Consider the following 17,151-nt stretch of genomic DNA (forward strand, 5'->3'; position numbering starts at 1 on the left):
TCTGGTCACTCTATTCTATTCCATTGGTCTATGCATTTGTTTTTATGCTAGTACTCTGCTATTTTGATTACTATAGCTTTGTAGTATATTTTGAAGTCAGGTAGTTTGATGCTTCTAGCCTTGTTCTTTTTGCTTAAGATTGCTTTGGCTATTCACAGTCTTTTGTAGTTCCATACAAATTTTAGGATTTTTTTCTATTTCTGTAAAAATGCCATTGGAATTTTGTAGGGATTGCTTTGAATCTGTAGATCATGAATATTTTAACAATATTAATTCTTCCAATCCATGAACATGGGCTATCTATTTTAATTTCGTTCATCAATGTCTTATAGTTTTCAGTGTGTAGGTTTTTCACCTCCTTGGTTAAATTTATTACTGAGTATTTTATTTATAGTTATTATAAATGGGATTTTTTAAAATTTCTTTTTCAGATAGTTTATTATTAGTTTATAGAAGTACTGCTAATTTTTATATGGTAACATTGTATCCTGCAGATTTACTGAATTTGTTTATTAGCTATAACAGGTTTTTTTGTAAAATCTTTAGGGTTTTCTATAAATAAGATCATGTTGTCTGTAAACAGGGACAATTTAACTTCTTCCTTCCAATTTGGATGTAGAAAACATATTTTGATCACATAAAAAAACAAACAGAGAAAAGTCTAGCAATTGAATTTTTAAAATAAATACTGGTGATTGACTTGAAAAGGTTTATTTTCATTTTATCCCTTGCAATAGATATTTTTTCAAGCTCTAACATACACTAAGATCTGACAGCAGAAACTTTTGAAAGACTGGTTTGAGAACATCAACAAAACAAAAAGATTTGAGAGTTTGCAGGAAGTCTGGCCTTACCATTTCCTACTATGCACCCTGGGTGGTTTTGAACTCTGAGAGAGATTATGAAACATGTATACCTGCCCATCATTAGCATTCAAACGAGGTTCCATAAGAAGTTGAAATCTCCTTAAGGGAACATTGGTAGAACTTCAAGTCCTTTATAGTTTTCAGAAAAGAGTATGTTTTATTGTACCAAATCACTGGCAGAGAGCTAAGAATATACATTTTGTATAAATATGTATTCACTTAATTCATCAAACAGAATCTTTTCTTTTATAGCCAAAAGAGCCATTCTCAGAGAGCATATGGGCAATCAAAATATTCTCAAAGCCTGAAAGCCAGAAGTAGCTTTTGGTTTATTTACTGGGGTATGTCTTTCTAAACATTCTTTTTAAAATTAGCCCCAAAGGGCAATAAATTAGGCCTCTCTCAGGCCTGAGTGAATAAGAAAGATGAGGATTAAAGGACATTCAGCAAGGATGCCATTCACATGGTGTCTGTCTCAAGGGGTAGACCCAATGTGGTAAGTTTAAACAGGAAAAAGTAAACATGGAACCATTACTGTGTTCATGCAGAGCAATCAAAACTTTCTCAGCAACATGCTTTTCACAAACTCAATGAGGCAGCATGGTTGTCAAGAAAACGTATCCCTGAAGGTTTTTCTTTCTTAGTTTTTCCCCTGTTCCAATCTCGTTACTATCTGTTAGCAGAGTCCGAGATACTGATGAGAAATCACAAACATTAAAGAAATAGATGGGTCAATTTTGATAGAAATGGAACTGTTGACATATAAGCAGGTGTTCATTAATGAAGGGTAGGTTCAAGACCAGTGCTCCACAGAAATAGAACAAAGTGAAATAACCCAAGTTTGATTTTCAAATACCTATAGAATTCAGTATTTTGTAATAAATGTTTTCTTTCCCATTTTATATGCCAAGAGGCCAAAACATACAATGTTTAAGTAATTAGTATCAATCAAAAGTTTAAAGTTAAAAACAAGTGGAGAATATCAAATGGTATCATTGGTGAAGCACCCTTTCTCAGTGTTCTAAATATTGTATTGACAGCCATTAAAAATAAATATATAGCACTTTGGGAGGCCGAGGCAGGCGGATCACCTGAGGTCGGGAGTTCGAGACCAGCCTGACCAACATGGAGAAACCCCATCCATACTAAAAATACAAAAATTAGCTGGGTGTGATGGCACATGCTTGTAGTCCCAGCTACTTGGGAGACTGAGGCAGGAGACTCGCTTGAACCCGGGAGGCGGAGGTTGCGGTGAGCTGAGATCATGCCATCGCACTCCAGCTTGGCCAACAAGAGTGAAACTCTGTCTCAAATAAATAAATAAATAATAAAAATATTAAAAGGACTGAAATAATGTCCATAGTGTCCAGATATAGGAATATTGTATTTCAACAATCCAACATGAACTTGCTGAGGGAATTCACCTGTGTCAGTTAATTTAAGATGTAGTTAGCAAATTCTCACTTTCCTGGAATCACATAAAATATTCATAGATTCCTGTCAGTAATTGCGAAGTTTAATTTAAAGCCCCATTCTTGGCTCCATAAGATAAAATATTTCTGTAGGATCTCTATTTTCTCGACTTTATTATTCTTAGTGCAATTGGAACTATTTTGCAATCCCGTGCCACTATGGATCTAGAACATAGCATCATATTTTGTGGCATCTCTCCTTCATAATTGTCTTTGGAGCCATATATTCATTCACATACATGCAAAATGCAAAAGGGAAAGTATTTGGCTTTTCTAGAATTGCAAATTTATAGAGTCTTTATAAAGTCATTGATCCATTCATCCAGGTGAATAGAGCACTGACTGTTCCAGGTAGCTTACATATATAACTTCTAATTGTCACAACTCAGAAAAGTGGACAACATTATCACTATTTCGTAGAAGAGAACACTTAACTAATTGTGTCAAATCAAGTTTTCTAAAGTTATTCAGATCGGACCTTTAAATGAGGCTGACTCCAAAGACCATATTCTTTCTATAACATCACAATATGCTCTCTCTTACTATCTTGAGAGGCTCTACCAATTTAAATAGAAAAAGTATTAATGGCATTCATGGTTCATTGTTTAAAAAAAAAAAAGACCAAGTTCTGTTTCATTTTCCACTAAACCTCCTTAGTCCTCTTGGTAATTGAATAACCAAGCCCTGCCTTTTGTGTGCCATCAATGGGCAATATAGAAAAGTAGATAAAGGAGAAAAAATAAAAATAAAAAAGAGAGAATATTCCATCTGTCTACCTGGTAGTGGCTCATAGAAGAAGCAAAAGGAAAATACTTATTTTCCTGCTAATTATTTTTCTGTTTAAAGGAGGAAAGGAATGGCATGAGGTGAAGGATAAATAGAGAATATTGATGTGGTAATAATGATCAAAACAGAACAAAGAAGAGTTCATTTGGGGGTTATTTCTCCATTGCTCTGGCCATTCCACTCTTCGCTGAATAAGTGTATTCTGTTTGGCTTTCAAGCTAGGGTTGTCATGCAAGAAGTGTACGTTAATTTCATATTTTCTCATAACTTTCTTTTGGGGATAAGCCTTTTGGTTTCTGCTGTTTATTATTTCAAAGGCATCTATATGCTAATATGTTTTATGCTTATTATTTTCATGTTTGTCCCTTAGGTTATGCTTCATATCACCCACCAGGGAGGATCATATCTCATAAAAACTTTCAAATTTGATTTTGAAAATTATTCAGAAAAATTTAAGCCATGCTATCTCCCCACATAGGAAAGACTATGCTCTGGAGAGTCCTGTAATTTGCAGAATGGACTGAGATAACATTTGAGTTTCATGCTACCAAAATCCTCTTGAGAAGGACAGCTAGCTACCCAGAATATTTAACATTGTGACACTGAAATGTTGGATGAACGATTAAAATAAAGAATCTAGTCATAGGTTGTAAGAAATTGCTAAATTATTACGTTTAATCCAAAGAAGAGAAAGGAAAAGCTGTTTTCATTTTCCCCAGCCTCTGAGGCGTGTTACCTGCTTCGATTGCTGTAAATACTGTATTTTAATTGTATGTTATCCTTCCTTTGCATCATTTCTAGAAAGTTAATTTTAATGATACTAATGACTGAAGCTGAGTTTGTGCATAGAGGAAGAATCAGATAAAATAGAAATCTCATATAATAAGCCAGCTTGATGTTTTCTTCCAGAACTTTTATTACAGAGATTTTTAAATAAAGTCATAATCTATTTTGAAAGCAGGTTGGCATTTAAAAAGTGAAATAAAATTAGCCAATTAACTTGACATAAAATATTTCTTCAGGCATTGTCTTTTAAAGAAATCAAGGCTTAAAAACGGATTCCTTAACATGAATTCCTAGGATTCCTAGTTTACCTTGGAGGGCATTTATCATTTCTCCCTTGATTGAGAATTGGACTCCTTTCATTCCAAAGCCCTTCAGGGGTACAAATAAAGGGCATCATTTCACCCTCTACTGTATCATTCTCTGCCCTGCTCTGTTCTTAAGCAAGGAGTCAGCAACACTGAGGAATTTGTACTCCAGGTTTAAGTTCGTTTTGTGTACCAGCCTCCTCTTTACTCATTCCTCTACCTTTCAGTAGCTGCACCTAAATCCCTTTCTATGTTGTTGTTGTTGTTGCTGTTAAATGCTTTCACTTTTAGACCTCAGCAGTGACTTCATTCTGTAAGAAATGCAACCCAGCTACTGGTATTTCTCCTCTTGGCTCATTTTAGTGCCTCTTGAGCTACAAGACAGCTTTGTTAGTAGGAGAGTTTGCTCTCAGAGTTGGAAGAAAGGTCTCCTTCTGAAAGGAGTCCTGACAAGCAAACTAGGCTCTCCTCCAGACAGAAGGGGGTAAGAGTGAGCCTACAAAAGGCAGGTGAAGACAGGTACCTGGACAACATGTGCTAGGCCAGCCTACCAGCATTTCAACACTTATGGTCATAATCTCTCTGTAAATAAGAACTACACTGGGGATACATTTTGTGAATTTGTTAGAATAAATGATTGGTAAAATGTTATTTTACCAGTTGAAACGTGACTGTATTTGGTAAATTTTGTTAAAATAAAAGACCTATAATGGTTTATGTGCTAAACCCTGTGACCCATCATTTTTTTATTTTTATTCTAATTATTTGCCTGTGATAATAACAAAATAGCTATACATTTTACCTTTTAAAGTTGTGTTTGGAGAATAATTCATTGAACTAGCACATTTGGCTTAATTGCAGCCCTAGCTGAGAAGAAATGGCCTTTTCTTGCTCATCTCAGAACATAATTCAAAGATAATTCAAATAGAAAAGAAATTTATGTGTAGTTAGGCTCCAGAATTTGTGTGGTGCTGTTGAGCTATGCAACCTGATTAAGCAGCCTGCTAGGAGTATGCTAGTCTCTTCTTGAACTAAGTTCCATGAGGGCAGGAAAGATATCTATCAACAGCTCTTAGCTCATAGCTCTAGAAGGTTGTTGCAGGTTGTGGACTTTTAGCAAGTGTGTTGTGGTCATGCCTCAGTCTAAATGAGCAGTGAACTTTGGCTTAACTCACTCAACTTCAGAAATGCTGTGTGATCTTCAACAGTTGACACTCCTGGTCCTGTAATGCCCCTGGAGCATGATGAATAGTTTGAAGCTTTGAAATAATGTAGACTCAAATCAAATAAGCCTGGGTTTGAGTCCCAGCATCAATACCTACTAGTTTTCTGACAAAGTCCAATCTCTTCTAAGCCTCTCTAAGCCTCATTCCCGGCATGAGTAATATTTAATTGAAAAAAAAAATCAAGTTTACTTAAGTTGACTGCAACGACTAAATGAGATGATATATTTGCATAGTATACACACATAGTAAATGCTCAGCTAATTGTGATTTTTCTTTTCTTTCTCTCTTTTTTTTTTTTTTCTGAGATGCAATCTTGCTCTGTCACCCAGGCTGGAGTGTAGTGGCGTGATCTTAGTTCACTGCAACCTCCGCCTCCCGGGTTCAAGCGATTCTCCTGCCTCAGCCTCCTGAGTAGCTGGAATTACAGGCATGTGCCACTACGCCCAACTAATTTTGTATTTTGAGTACAGATGGGGTTTTGCCACGTTGGTCAGGCTGGTCTTGAACTCCCGACCTCAGGTGATCCATCTGCCTCAGCCTCCCAAAGTGCTGGGATTACAGGCATGAGCCACCACGCCCAGCCAATGTTGACTATTTCTATTATCATTATGACTTTTAATAGTAATAATACTTCTAGGATTGTTATTATTATCATTATTAATCATAGTAATGATTATGCAGAGGGTTCAAAACTTTTCCCTATGGATAACTTAAGTAGTAGAAATCAAAAGATGCATACATCAGATACTTTTCTGCCAATAAAACAGGGCCTACAAAAATAAACGTGGACAATTTCAAGTTTTCAGTGTGATTCACTGGAGACCTGTATATCATCACAAAGTTTCAGTAAACACTTTTAATTTAAAAAAAAAGTCTTAAGATAACACAAAAGGTGAAAATTTTGAAGATTCACAAAATGTTATTGCTTGTATCTAACCAATATCAATTATTCAGGTGAGATAGAAATAAAAAGTCAATTAAAAGCTAGATATTTCTACCCTCGTTGCCAAGAATCTAGGTGTCTAGCTAATGATCTTGCTCTTTCCCTTTTTTGGGGTACTTGATATTATGAGATGTTTTGTTTTTGGCTGCTTATATTGCTGGTAGTAGTGATTATGGAATACAATTTAAAATTATTAAATATTGTGAGGAATGGAACTGATCAGAATGAAGGCTTTCCATAAGAAAATACCTTGCTAGTTGAAAAGCTCCAGTGAGCTTCCAGGACATCTTCATGGGGCCGGCATGTGATATGAAAGCAGGCAGCTGGGTCTCAGGGCCATTAAAAAGTTATGGTCTTGCTGCTAAACAAGAGAAGAGTAAATAGGCTTGTATTTGTCTCTACAGCATATGGCATTGCACAGAAAGAAAAGTCAGATGTTAATTAAACCTTTGCAGGATTGGAATGGGTCATCCCATTCTGTACGAAAAAGTCAGCTTTGACCTTTAATTGCATGTCCCCCCTCAAAAGACCTGTAAACATATTTGCTAAAAGGTTCTTATTGCATCCAAGGCTCCTTTCAAGTAAAAAGAAAAATATTTTTTCTTTGTATTTGGAAGAGCTCTAATGACAACACAGCCTTTATTGAAATAAGATCTTGACTGTATATTGATATCTTTCATTTAATGTTTACCTTTTCCTGTGGATTTCCTTCTTTCACAAAGCCTTTCCTCAATGGAAATGCCAACAGTAAATTAACATCCATGCTGTGGTGTATTTAATGGTGTTTCATTTTAAATATTCACACTTGGATTAAAATCCAACATCATCTACGTTTCGCGTGTTTAGCATATAGTAGAGGCTAAATAAATAGCAGTTAAAAGAAAGTAATCTCACTAGAATTATGGCCACAGTTTCCTAGATTTCATTTCCATTCTGTCAGCCCTCCGTGAAGTTGGTACAATTTCCCTTCAAATGGGCAAGATTTGGAATTGTTCACAGTCACAAGTGAGAGAACAAAGTAAGAGAGATTTTCATTTATAAGATTGCCTTTCTCATCTATTGGTCTTGCCTCCCAGACCGTCTGTCTGTCTCTGGAAAGCAAAGTCAATAAAAATGATTAGGGTTGACATCTCACAAATGTACACCCTTAAACCATGAAGCAGTAATGCTGTGCAGGAAATATTTTTCTGACCTTTTCAAATTGCATCCAACTGTCTCGGGAATTTCTCAGTGACTAGAGGTAATAAGGTTCAATCCATTTTACCGGCTGGCTTCAAATTTAGTTCCTCCGAAGCTCTAACTTATCTATTCTTTGCATCTTGGTCCCAGCATCCATTCGGCACAGAAACCCATGCATCTAATCTTTCTTCCCCCTTCTCAGGTTCTTGCTAAAGGATCACGCTGTGGAATCTACAACCATGACAACTTTCCACTTACTGCTCCCTTGAAAAACAAAATATTAGCACAAGAAGATCAGTGGACATGTTGTCTTTTGAGAAGCCCTGGTTGAACTTAATTAGCTTTTAAATTTCATCCCATCTTACATCTCAGCTTTTACCTATGTGATTTATGCCTCAGTAATCTTCATTCTGTAAAACTTTTTCAACTTAACCAAACCATGGGCATTCTCTCGAATATTAAAGAGGCAAAAATATGTGAATTTCTTTTATGTTAAATTAATTTTGCTTTTTCTTCTGTGAGTCCAAATGCAGCAGACATACTCCCCTAGAAAGGAAGGGAGTCAGCCAAGTGTGACGTGTTAAAAGGCAGCTGGGCAGCCTCTTCACCGTGTTCCCTGAAGGAGAACAGAAAACAGAAGCTGGGGACACATTTCTTAACCTCATGAAAGTGTTAGATGTCAGGAAGCCTTGACAAGAAATTAAAAAGCTTGTCTTACTTTTTACATTTAGAGCATCTCCATGCTGACTGTGATTCTGGGGAGATATCAGTGTTTCCTCATTTGTAGGACACACCAAATTCAATAGCATTCTCTGCTGTGTTGTTCCCATCCACTGCCTCTGTACTGCCTTCTGCAGAGGAGATTAGAATCTTGGCTGGAATTTCCTGTGGTCAGTTGAGCTTGGAGCCTCTTTCTGGCTTGGAAGGCATCTTCATGGGCAAACAGCCACCAGGAGGAAAAAGTCTTTTTGAAGTTACCCTTTTAAGAGTTTGCATTTTCTTGTACACTAATTATCAAGTTTGATCGTCATAAGATACTTGACTTTATAAAAATGAGATTATTTCAGACAACCCTATTTAGAAAATAGACTTGGGAAAAAGGAGGTGAAGAGCAGACATTTTAATATTTACAATACTGTATTTTTTTTTCACTAAGAAACTGTATATTCATGCCAAAGTTCATCTTCATAATATGGCTTGTCTTTTTCACTTAAAACAAGGTGCTTAACGTTTTTGGTCAAAGTTAAAATAGAATCCACCAAGTTATGTTTAAAAATAAGCTGCTATTTCATCATTTGAAATTTTATATGTCTTGATAATAGAATCACAGTCCTGATGTTCTTTTATGACTTGGGTGTCGTTAGATGGCATTTTGTTTAGGAAATACGGAGTATTTTGGCAGTTTTGCAAATCAGATTTACCTGATATTTGCAATGCAACTTAATGTTTTTATCACTAGTTAAGGAAGAGTGAAGACTTTCAGGTACAGTAATTAAAGCTGTCTATTTCTTGAGTGGAGTTGCAGTACACCTGAGAGGTTGTTAATTCAGCTGTGTGTGTGTCTGCACGTATGTATGCAGCCATGTGTGAGGTGTGCATACTGACTTAAAATCGGGATTGGAAGGCAACAACTCTGAAAACAAATAGAGTCTATTTTCTCCCTGTGGATGCCACCTCTTAATAAATTGGAGACTTAGCTATACCTATGAAACCCTTTCAGAACACAGAATGGCTTAGCTGATTGCTCTTAGTGCCTCCTCTTTCTCATTTCTGAGATATATTGTCTTTGTTTCAGAACCTGGAGGTAAAACGAAGTCCATGTTTAGACTTTCCATTACAAGCATAAAGTGATTTGAATCTGGTAGAAGAAAAAAGTGAAGTGATGCTGGGGGTCACTTTGTACTGGGGTTGTTTTGCTTTGCTGGATGTGCTTAGAGTTTGGAAGATGGCTGTGGAATGATTCAGGTAGAGAGGCACAAAGGGAATAGGTCACCTAATTAACAGTGCCAATAATAATAATGGCTGATTCTTACTGGATAACTACTACTTACCGGGTGTATCACAGATAACTCATACAACCTCACTTAATCTTTACAGGAGCCCAATAAGACAGGCACAACTGTCTTCGACTTATAGGGAGAAAAAGTGAAGCTTAGAGAGGGAGATTGTATGAAAAAAAATTATTTTTACCTGGAAAGGAATGAAACAATCTATTTGCTGCAATCGTTGGTGTTTTTATTTTTCCTCCTCTACCTTTTCCTTCTCCTTTCTATCCTCTTCCTTCATCACCTCCTCCTCTTTCTTTTTACTTAGCTTCTCCTTCTCTTTATTTTTCTTTTCTCAAACACAGAATGAAATGTGGCCAGGTTGTTAAAGCACTGTCCCATTGGGTCTTGGTCAACAAGGACAGCCATTTTTCTCTCCTTCGTCATGGAGTTGCTCTTAGTAGAGCTACTTATTTAATTATTTTGAAAGTTTGATAAGGGCTAAGAGTTCTGGCTGATGGCTTATTTATTATCACATACTTTTCATTAACTTAAAAGACAAACACAGGTGGCAGAGTATGGTGATTATATGCTGTCCCTCATAAGCTCACATTCAAATCTGCCTTCTATCTTTTGTCTGTGTTAATGATTATTCAGGGTTAAAAGGGAGAAAGAATGAATTGAGGATAGCAGATGTCCAAAGATATTTTTGTGAGTAACTCAGTAAAACCTGTTTCTATAAAAAGAATGTGTTACTGTATCAGGATATCTAGGAAATTAAATTTTTTTCAAATATAGAGCTGAGTTTTTTTTTCTTCTATTTCCCTCACACATCAATATTACAAACATAAATTCCTGATTGCTAGAGCAGGCTTGTTTTTGTGACGTTAGCTCAATGGAGATATCGATGCCCTGGGATTCAATTTCACTCTTATAGTGATGCCTAATATACTTCAATTTGTGTCTCAGGGAAGGGGCTTGGTTATTTATTCTGGGTAAACTGGGCTTTTTGTGTTGCCACAGCATCACTTAGACTCCGGATACCGAGGCCAGCAACCTGACGGGGCCTCATTTGTTCCCAGGCGTAACAGAAGGATAGAAAATGGATTCAAATCCAAGCAGAGTAGTAGAATCTCAAAAGCTCTCTCACCAACAGTCACTGCAAATATACTCTTCCTAGAGGGAGTGTTCTGAAAATTTGGTCTGCATCTCACTTGTGATAAATATCCCCTTTAAAAAAATTCACACAGAACGACACAAGAAAGGCAGCATGGTTTTAGATGCAAATATGATTTCAAGGTTTCTCTCTCTCTCTCTCTCTCTCTCGCTCTCTCTCTGATATACATTGGGTCTGGGGTCTTTCGAATATGCATGTGATCTCAGTTTAGGGTTCATGAATGACTTTGTGTTTTGCATAAGGCCCTTTTGATTTCCACTGTCAACGTTATTGGAAATAAACTCAAAATTGTATAAACAGAGTAAATTGTTCTGAAACTATCTGCCACACAGAGTTCATCTTCAATACTTTGCTTTCTATTATTGCCGAAGGAAGGGAAATGACAGCATTGGCTTTAAATCTGTAAATTTAGTAGTGGGGCACCTGCCTGTGCTTCTGTGATGTACTGGTAATCTCCACTTACTGTCAGGGCTGCAGCAGTATTTATTTTTCCTTAATTGGAACCCCACTGATATCCTGTGGGATTCCCCCCACCCCTCCCCTTGGCAAGGCAATATATCCATATATAGACCTAGATCATAAACGCCATGGTCTATTGTAATATTATAGTCAGGAATATCAACACTGGGATCAAAATTAAACCAACCTCTAGTTTCTAGACTGCTTTTTGATATTATTAGGAACTCAGGATTTTTCTCAGTGTTTATCTTTGAAGTTACAGAAATGTCTGCAGTAGCTCAAATTGAATATGCTTTATCACAGTGTTTCCTCTTCTGTTTTAATTCTTCATTTCGTTGCTTCTAGCAGTGTGGGGATGACTGATTACATTGCAAACTATTACCCATAATGAACAAGTAAACAACAAACACGAGTGGTTTGGGCACTCTATACAGAAATGTTATTTTAAAAATACCTTCGTCCTTTCTAGGTGAACAAATATAATAAGATGCCTGGAAAGCCTTAATTTTATTCAAGTTAAATTCATTAAAATTAAGTAAATCCTTTTTATCTTAACTTTTGGTGTCAAAACAGGATTTGTTACCTCGGACATCAGAGGGCCACTTCGTTGTCTTTATTTATGGTTTCAGCATTTGCTTTTCCCATGTGCTATTTTCATTTTTGTCATTGAAGTTCATGAAGACTTAATCATTATCCCTCTAATTTTCCAGAAAAAAAAAGTTGATTTATTGAACTGACTGCAGAAAAAGAAGAAGAAGAAGAAGATCAATCTGACATTGTAGGTTAATAGTAGGGAACAAAACACATTCATAATTAGAAGAGAAAAGGACTTTCCTTGTTCATTCCAGTTTATAATAAAAAGCCCCTCGCTAAAGTGTCTTAGAAAATAATGCATTCAGACTGAGTCGAATTACCGCCTAGCAGATTCTATTTATCTGTAGCTTAAAAACAGCTGCGTTTTTGTAAAAAGCAATGAATGTGGCAGTCCTACTTAAAGGTAGAAGAAAAAGAACACCCCTTGTTTTGTAATAAGGGGATTTTCAATTTAAAAGAGAGAGCAAGCCTGTTGTGTGAAGTAGGGTTATTACATTCACTGTATTCTATCTCACCCACCAGGAGGCTAATAATGAAGGGGCCGGGAAGGAGGCCAGTGCTACCAGGGTTATCTCACAACCTCAGTTGCTGGATAAGTCGACGGAGGCAAAATCGCTTTGGGATGACATTCAGAAAGGCTGGAGTGATTACTTGGAAGAGAAAAGCCTACCTATTCTTTCCAAGGTAAACAGTTCATTTCATCTGTCAGTGGCATGTTTCAGTATACAAATATGTTTATATACAGATATCTATAAAGTTTTCCTTTTAAAAAATCATTTTAGGTGCAGGAATATTCCCCTGACCTGCTCATCCAGTGGTCCAGTAATGAATTACTGGAGACCTGCCTTAGACAAAGAGTGCACTCGGAGCCCCAACATACCTAAAGCCACGCTTTGAAGGATCTGCCAAGCTCACTTTTAATCATGAGAAAGAAATTACCCACATGGAGTCAGCAGAAAATGAGAAAGTAGAGCTCGTGCTGTGAATAATTCCAGCAAGTGCCAAGGGGCTAGTTGAGGAATGGCTTCATGAGGTGAATATCTTTAGCTTGTACTTAGGGTTCGGTTAGCATATAATCATTTTCTCTTTTAGGAGCAATGACTATCATACGTGTATTTCCTAACTAAAGAGTGCTCAGAGCATTTGTCAGGATGTTGACAGATTCAATATCAGTCTTGCCCAAGTTGTTATTTACTATGACTGATTTTACGTTTGTAAATATGCAAAAATCAATTTAGGTGGAAAGGCTCTCCTCCGACCTAATGACTGCTACTAGCTGTATGTATTTGTGTGTATTGCTGTGAGTGCATGTCCAGTAATTTATGTCTCTGTGTCTGTATGTGCCCTTGTTCTGTCTTCTCTCTGTTGTTAACGCAGGTTGGGAGAATTAGCCAACCATTGGGTTCTCAGATGTGGTCCCAGGCTTTCATTTGATTTTTGGAACAGGAAAAAAAGAACGTGTCACATCATGATTAATGGTGAATCTGAATTTTCAATTCACATGAAAGGAGGAAGGGGAGGGGAAATGAGTCAAGTGACAAGACTAACCTTTTCCCTTTGGGACGAGCATGATTCAAATTAAACATCACTTTCAGTGTGAAATTAGTTTGAAGGCTTTTTTTGTGTGTGTGCCTGGTTTAACTCCTTGGTAGCTGCTCATTCAGAGAGGATTTCTTCCATCCCAGCTCCGTGCCCAGGTCTACTCCCAGTAGCCCACAGTTCCTCCTCCTTTGTTTTATTTTTCTAAAGATCAGGTCCACGAAATGAGTATTTTACTATTTCAAAAGCTTCACTCCTCACAAGATAAGATTCTCCCTGAAATGTGCATCCCAAACTAATGTTTCAATACATTAAACCAATCAATCTGTTAATCAATAATAACATTCTTCTTTTTTTAAAGACAATTTTGCCAGGGAGAAGGGAGAAAGGAAGCAAGGGATCCTTTTGAAATGCATCTTGAGTGCCCTCCACTCGGTGCCAGTTTTTGCTGGCTGAGTGAGTTACAGAGGAAGAACAGCCACAAAACCCCCAAGTTCTCTCCTGAGTCTCTAGTTTCCCACATAACAGTCACAGGATTGCCATGCCAACCTTCAGCAGTGTTGGCTTTCAGCAAGCATGTGCCTCGACACTTCAAAACTGCCCTTCAGTACGGATCCAAAGGATGCAGGTCCAAACCTGTAGAAAGAACCCACTACCTGAGCAAATGCAAGGCTGCCTTCCCATGTATCCACATTCTTGATGCTACCATTTAAGCATCAGCAGATTTGATATGTGATTGACTCTGTTTCTGGAGTTTGGTGGCTGGTGGAGAAAGGGAAAGTGTTGAGCTGGCTAAGAAACAGTGTTATTCTTCTAGTGTATTTTCAAGGGGAAAATGGTAGGGCTCTTGAACCCCTTCCCTAATGGAAGGAGAGATGTGGTAGAGGAGCGGTGGGGGTTGGGAGGGTAGTGGGTGGGGAGAGCTGAGCCAGCTGGGGGAGGAGGTAGAGGTGGAGTCTGGGAGGTAGAAGGTGGAGGCAGATGAGCAGCTGTGTTTATTTTAAAACATATCATTTAACCCTCACCTAAAAACAAATTGGAGAGATTTGGGAGTGCATTAATCTGGACCCAATTAGCATGTCTTTCTCCTTCAAAAGTGCAACCTGAGATTAATGAATATAAACTAGAGTTTCAGATGCAGTGCTTAAATCATTTGCATGTTTTCTGCATGATAATTGAATTTATGTATGCACTTCCTTTCATTTAACTATTTCCAGTCTCTTCCCTGTGATTCACATAAACCAAAATGTCATGGTAGTCACCTCTAGATGGAAATAGCTTGCCTAACCTTTACTTCTAAGGAGGAACTCAAGTTCTTGTTTCTTTTATTTGAATTTGAATAATGCATTTTTAAAAAATAAAGCAGAGGGCAGTGCTTCATAGTCTGGAATGCTGTTTCGGGAGTTGGTAGATAGGCACCTCAAGTTTATTTTTGAAAGTCCAGATAAAACCATTGGGATTTATGGTATTGAGTTTTCAGTGGTACAGAATTGGGTTTCAGCATGGCCACTTATAAGTGTTTTAATAATACCAAGAGCAATGTCACTTTAATGCAGCATGAAGAATGTTCTTGGTCTTTGGACCTGAGTTATTTAGATCACTGAGAGATTTCAGTGCATAGTATTGTTTCTGGCATCGTTCTCGCTTTTGTAGATGGGGTGGGGGATGCATCTCTATAAAAGGCTGTAGGTGAGCAGTTAGAACTTAGTATGCTATACTTTTTTATTTCCTTTTTGTTATTTAGGTGTAGAGAAAGCTTAACGCTTACGTAGTCAAACAGATACTAAGATCCGCACTCCCCACCTGACCCAAAATGAAAAGTCTAAAAGCCAGCATGGGTATGTAAGAAAGCTTTCTGGGGAAAAGTTGGAGCAAGAGGCTTGAAATAATTCCTCTGGTTTCAGTTTGCATCAGTGATTCGTCTGTCTTCTGTCTTTCTGTATGTGTTTCGAAGTTCAATGTCAAAGTGATGAGCTTTTCTCCAGGAGTTCTCCCCAGTGTCCTTTGTTTTTGGTGAATTCAATGGCTGAATGTTGCTGAGTGTCTCTTGGTCTTGTTTCCTGGTCCTTGTAGCTAAGAATGTCGTGGAAGGATAAAATCTTGTTAATTCGTGATGTCACAATTCAAGTGTGCTTCCTGTCACTTATGTGTAGTTTAAAATATTCTTTAATGTAGCATGAAATGATTGGTTAGCTTTGAAATGGTTGTGAAGTCATGTGAAGAAAATAAGTTTTGCATCCGACCAAGATAAATTCACTCTAGTGCTTTATGGCTTTTTATTCCTATGTGATAGTAATAAAGTCTCATGTAGGGATGGAAGCCATGAAATACATTGTGAAAAATCATCAACTAAGAAGGGGCCATCAGTATAGAGAACGTTAGCCTGTGGAGCTGTGAATGTGATGGAGACAAGATTTAGCGTATAGCTCTGCTGCCTGCCTGGTGTTCCTTTGAGTTTCTTTATCCTTAGATTTGACAGCTGAGGAATCTAGGTGGATTCATATTCGTAATCATTGATTAACATGCACATTTGGGTTCGCACATTTTTGTTTATCATACATTTTTCTCCGTTTTCTATTAATGAACATGCTCTAGGGGAAGTATTAATAGCCCACCAGTCGGGTAGGCAGCATTCAATCCTTCTATGCCTTCTTTCACCACCTGTTGAGGTCTTTCTTCTGAAACAAAGAAGAAATAGACAAATCAGACTTGCCCTCTTGGAAATGTGGTCCAGATTTCTCTACTCCCAAGCTCCAAAAAAGGTATACATTGGATGGGCTAGATCAACTCCTCCTGAGAGCCATAAATCCACCAAGAGTTGTTTTCCATCTAAGGATGTGGTACAATGGGGAACACCTGATGTTGGAGGAAAGCAGGAGGACTTCAGAGTGGAGTTGCATTCTAATCTCTCTGCCACTTCAACTATGTGACCTGGGGCAAATGATATAAACTCTATGAGCCTCTTTCCTTATCTTTAAAATGAAGAGAAGTAATACCTACCTTGTAGGGCTGTTGTGAGGATTAAATGAAGTAATGCATACAGTGCCTAACAAAGTATTTAACATCGTATTTTTTAAAAGCTCATGAAATATTAGTTTTTCTTCCTTCCTCTCTTTCTATTTTCTCTCCTGTTCCCTTTTCTCTCCCTCCTCTGCCCTCTCCTTCCTTCAGATGTTAGTCTAAAACAGCACCTTGGATCTAAGCAGCACCTTTGAGAAAGAAAAGACTGCTTCAAGAATGTCTAGTTGCACCTCCTTTCCATATGTGGCCTAAATGCCTAGGTTGGATCAATAGTTTAATTATTTTATTGAACTGTTTAATGTTGACTATGGACTTACATTCACTTTTACTGTTTTCTGTATATTTATTTTTGCTTGAAGTGTTTTAATATTGACTATTTACCTCTGCTCATTTTTATTGATTTTCTGTATTTTTTCAATGAAAATTATAATAAAAATTATTTTCGTTATCTTTTGTGTCTCTATTTCCTTTACACAATGGGATTTTAGCCTGTGTCTAGGCTGCTCCAGTAAGACAAATGATGCTTTTTTCTTAAATACCACCCACTGTTAGTACCAAAAGAACTATATCCCCTCTCTAGTCTCCACTCCCACATTTTGTTTGCATATCAATGTGTTTGGGGACATTTATCAATTTAGTTGTAACTGTGATGCTCATTTATGTTTTAAATATATAAAAGTTAGAATTTGACTTTATCACTAAAGCCTAGGAATAATTGTCAATAAAGGAAAGGACTTTGCAAGTAACAGAAACTTTTTTAAAATTATAGAATAATGTAAGTGTATTGCTATAAAAATAGAATGTAGTGAAAAT

At 37.2% G+C, this 17,151-nt stretch overlaps 1 long non-coding RNA gene across 9 annotated transcripts in view; it reads left to right on the forward strand.

Moving 5' to 3' along the window:
- The window catches only part of LOC112135801 (uncharacterized), a 106,329-nt gene extending 89,549 nt beyond the window's left edge, over positions 1-16,780 (forward strand). For 2 of the 9 annotated variants that reach the window (XR_008512074.2, XR_010135816.1), the window contains exons 11-12: positions 12,301-12,462; positions 12,561-14,220. This is a non-coding gene — a long non-coding RNA (uncharacterized LOC112135801). Of the gene's footprint in view, positions 1-11,894; positions 11,963-12,300; positions 12,463-12,560; positions 14,222-15,912 lie in introns of those variants that run through there. The other 7 variants (XR_010135817.1, XR_010135818.1, XR_010135819.1 and 4 more) reach the window with 5 other exon arrangements.
- Positions 16,781-17,151: the final 371 nt, after the last annotated feature.

The sequence above is a fragment of the Pongo abelii genome, chromosome 10 (assembly GCF_028885655.2).
Source record: "Pongo abelii isolate AG06213 chromosome 10, NHGRI_mPonAbe1-v2.0_pri, whole genome shotgun sequence".
Classification (NCBI taxonomy): domain Eukaryota; kingdom Metazoa; phylum Chordata; class Mammalia; order Primates; family Hominidae; genus Pongo; species Pongo abelii.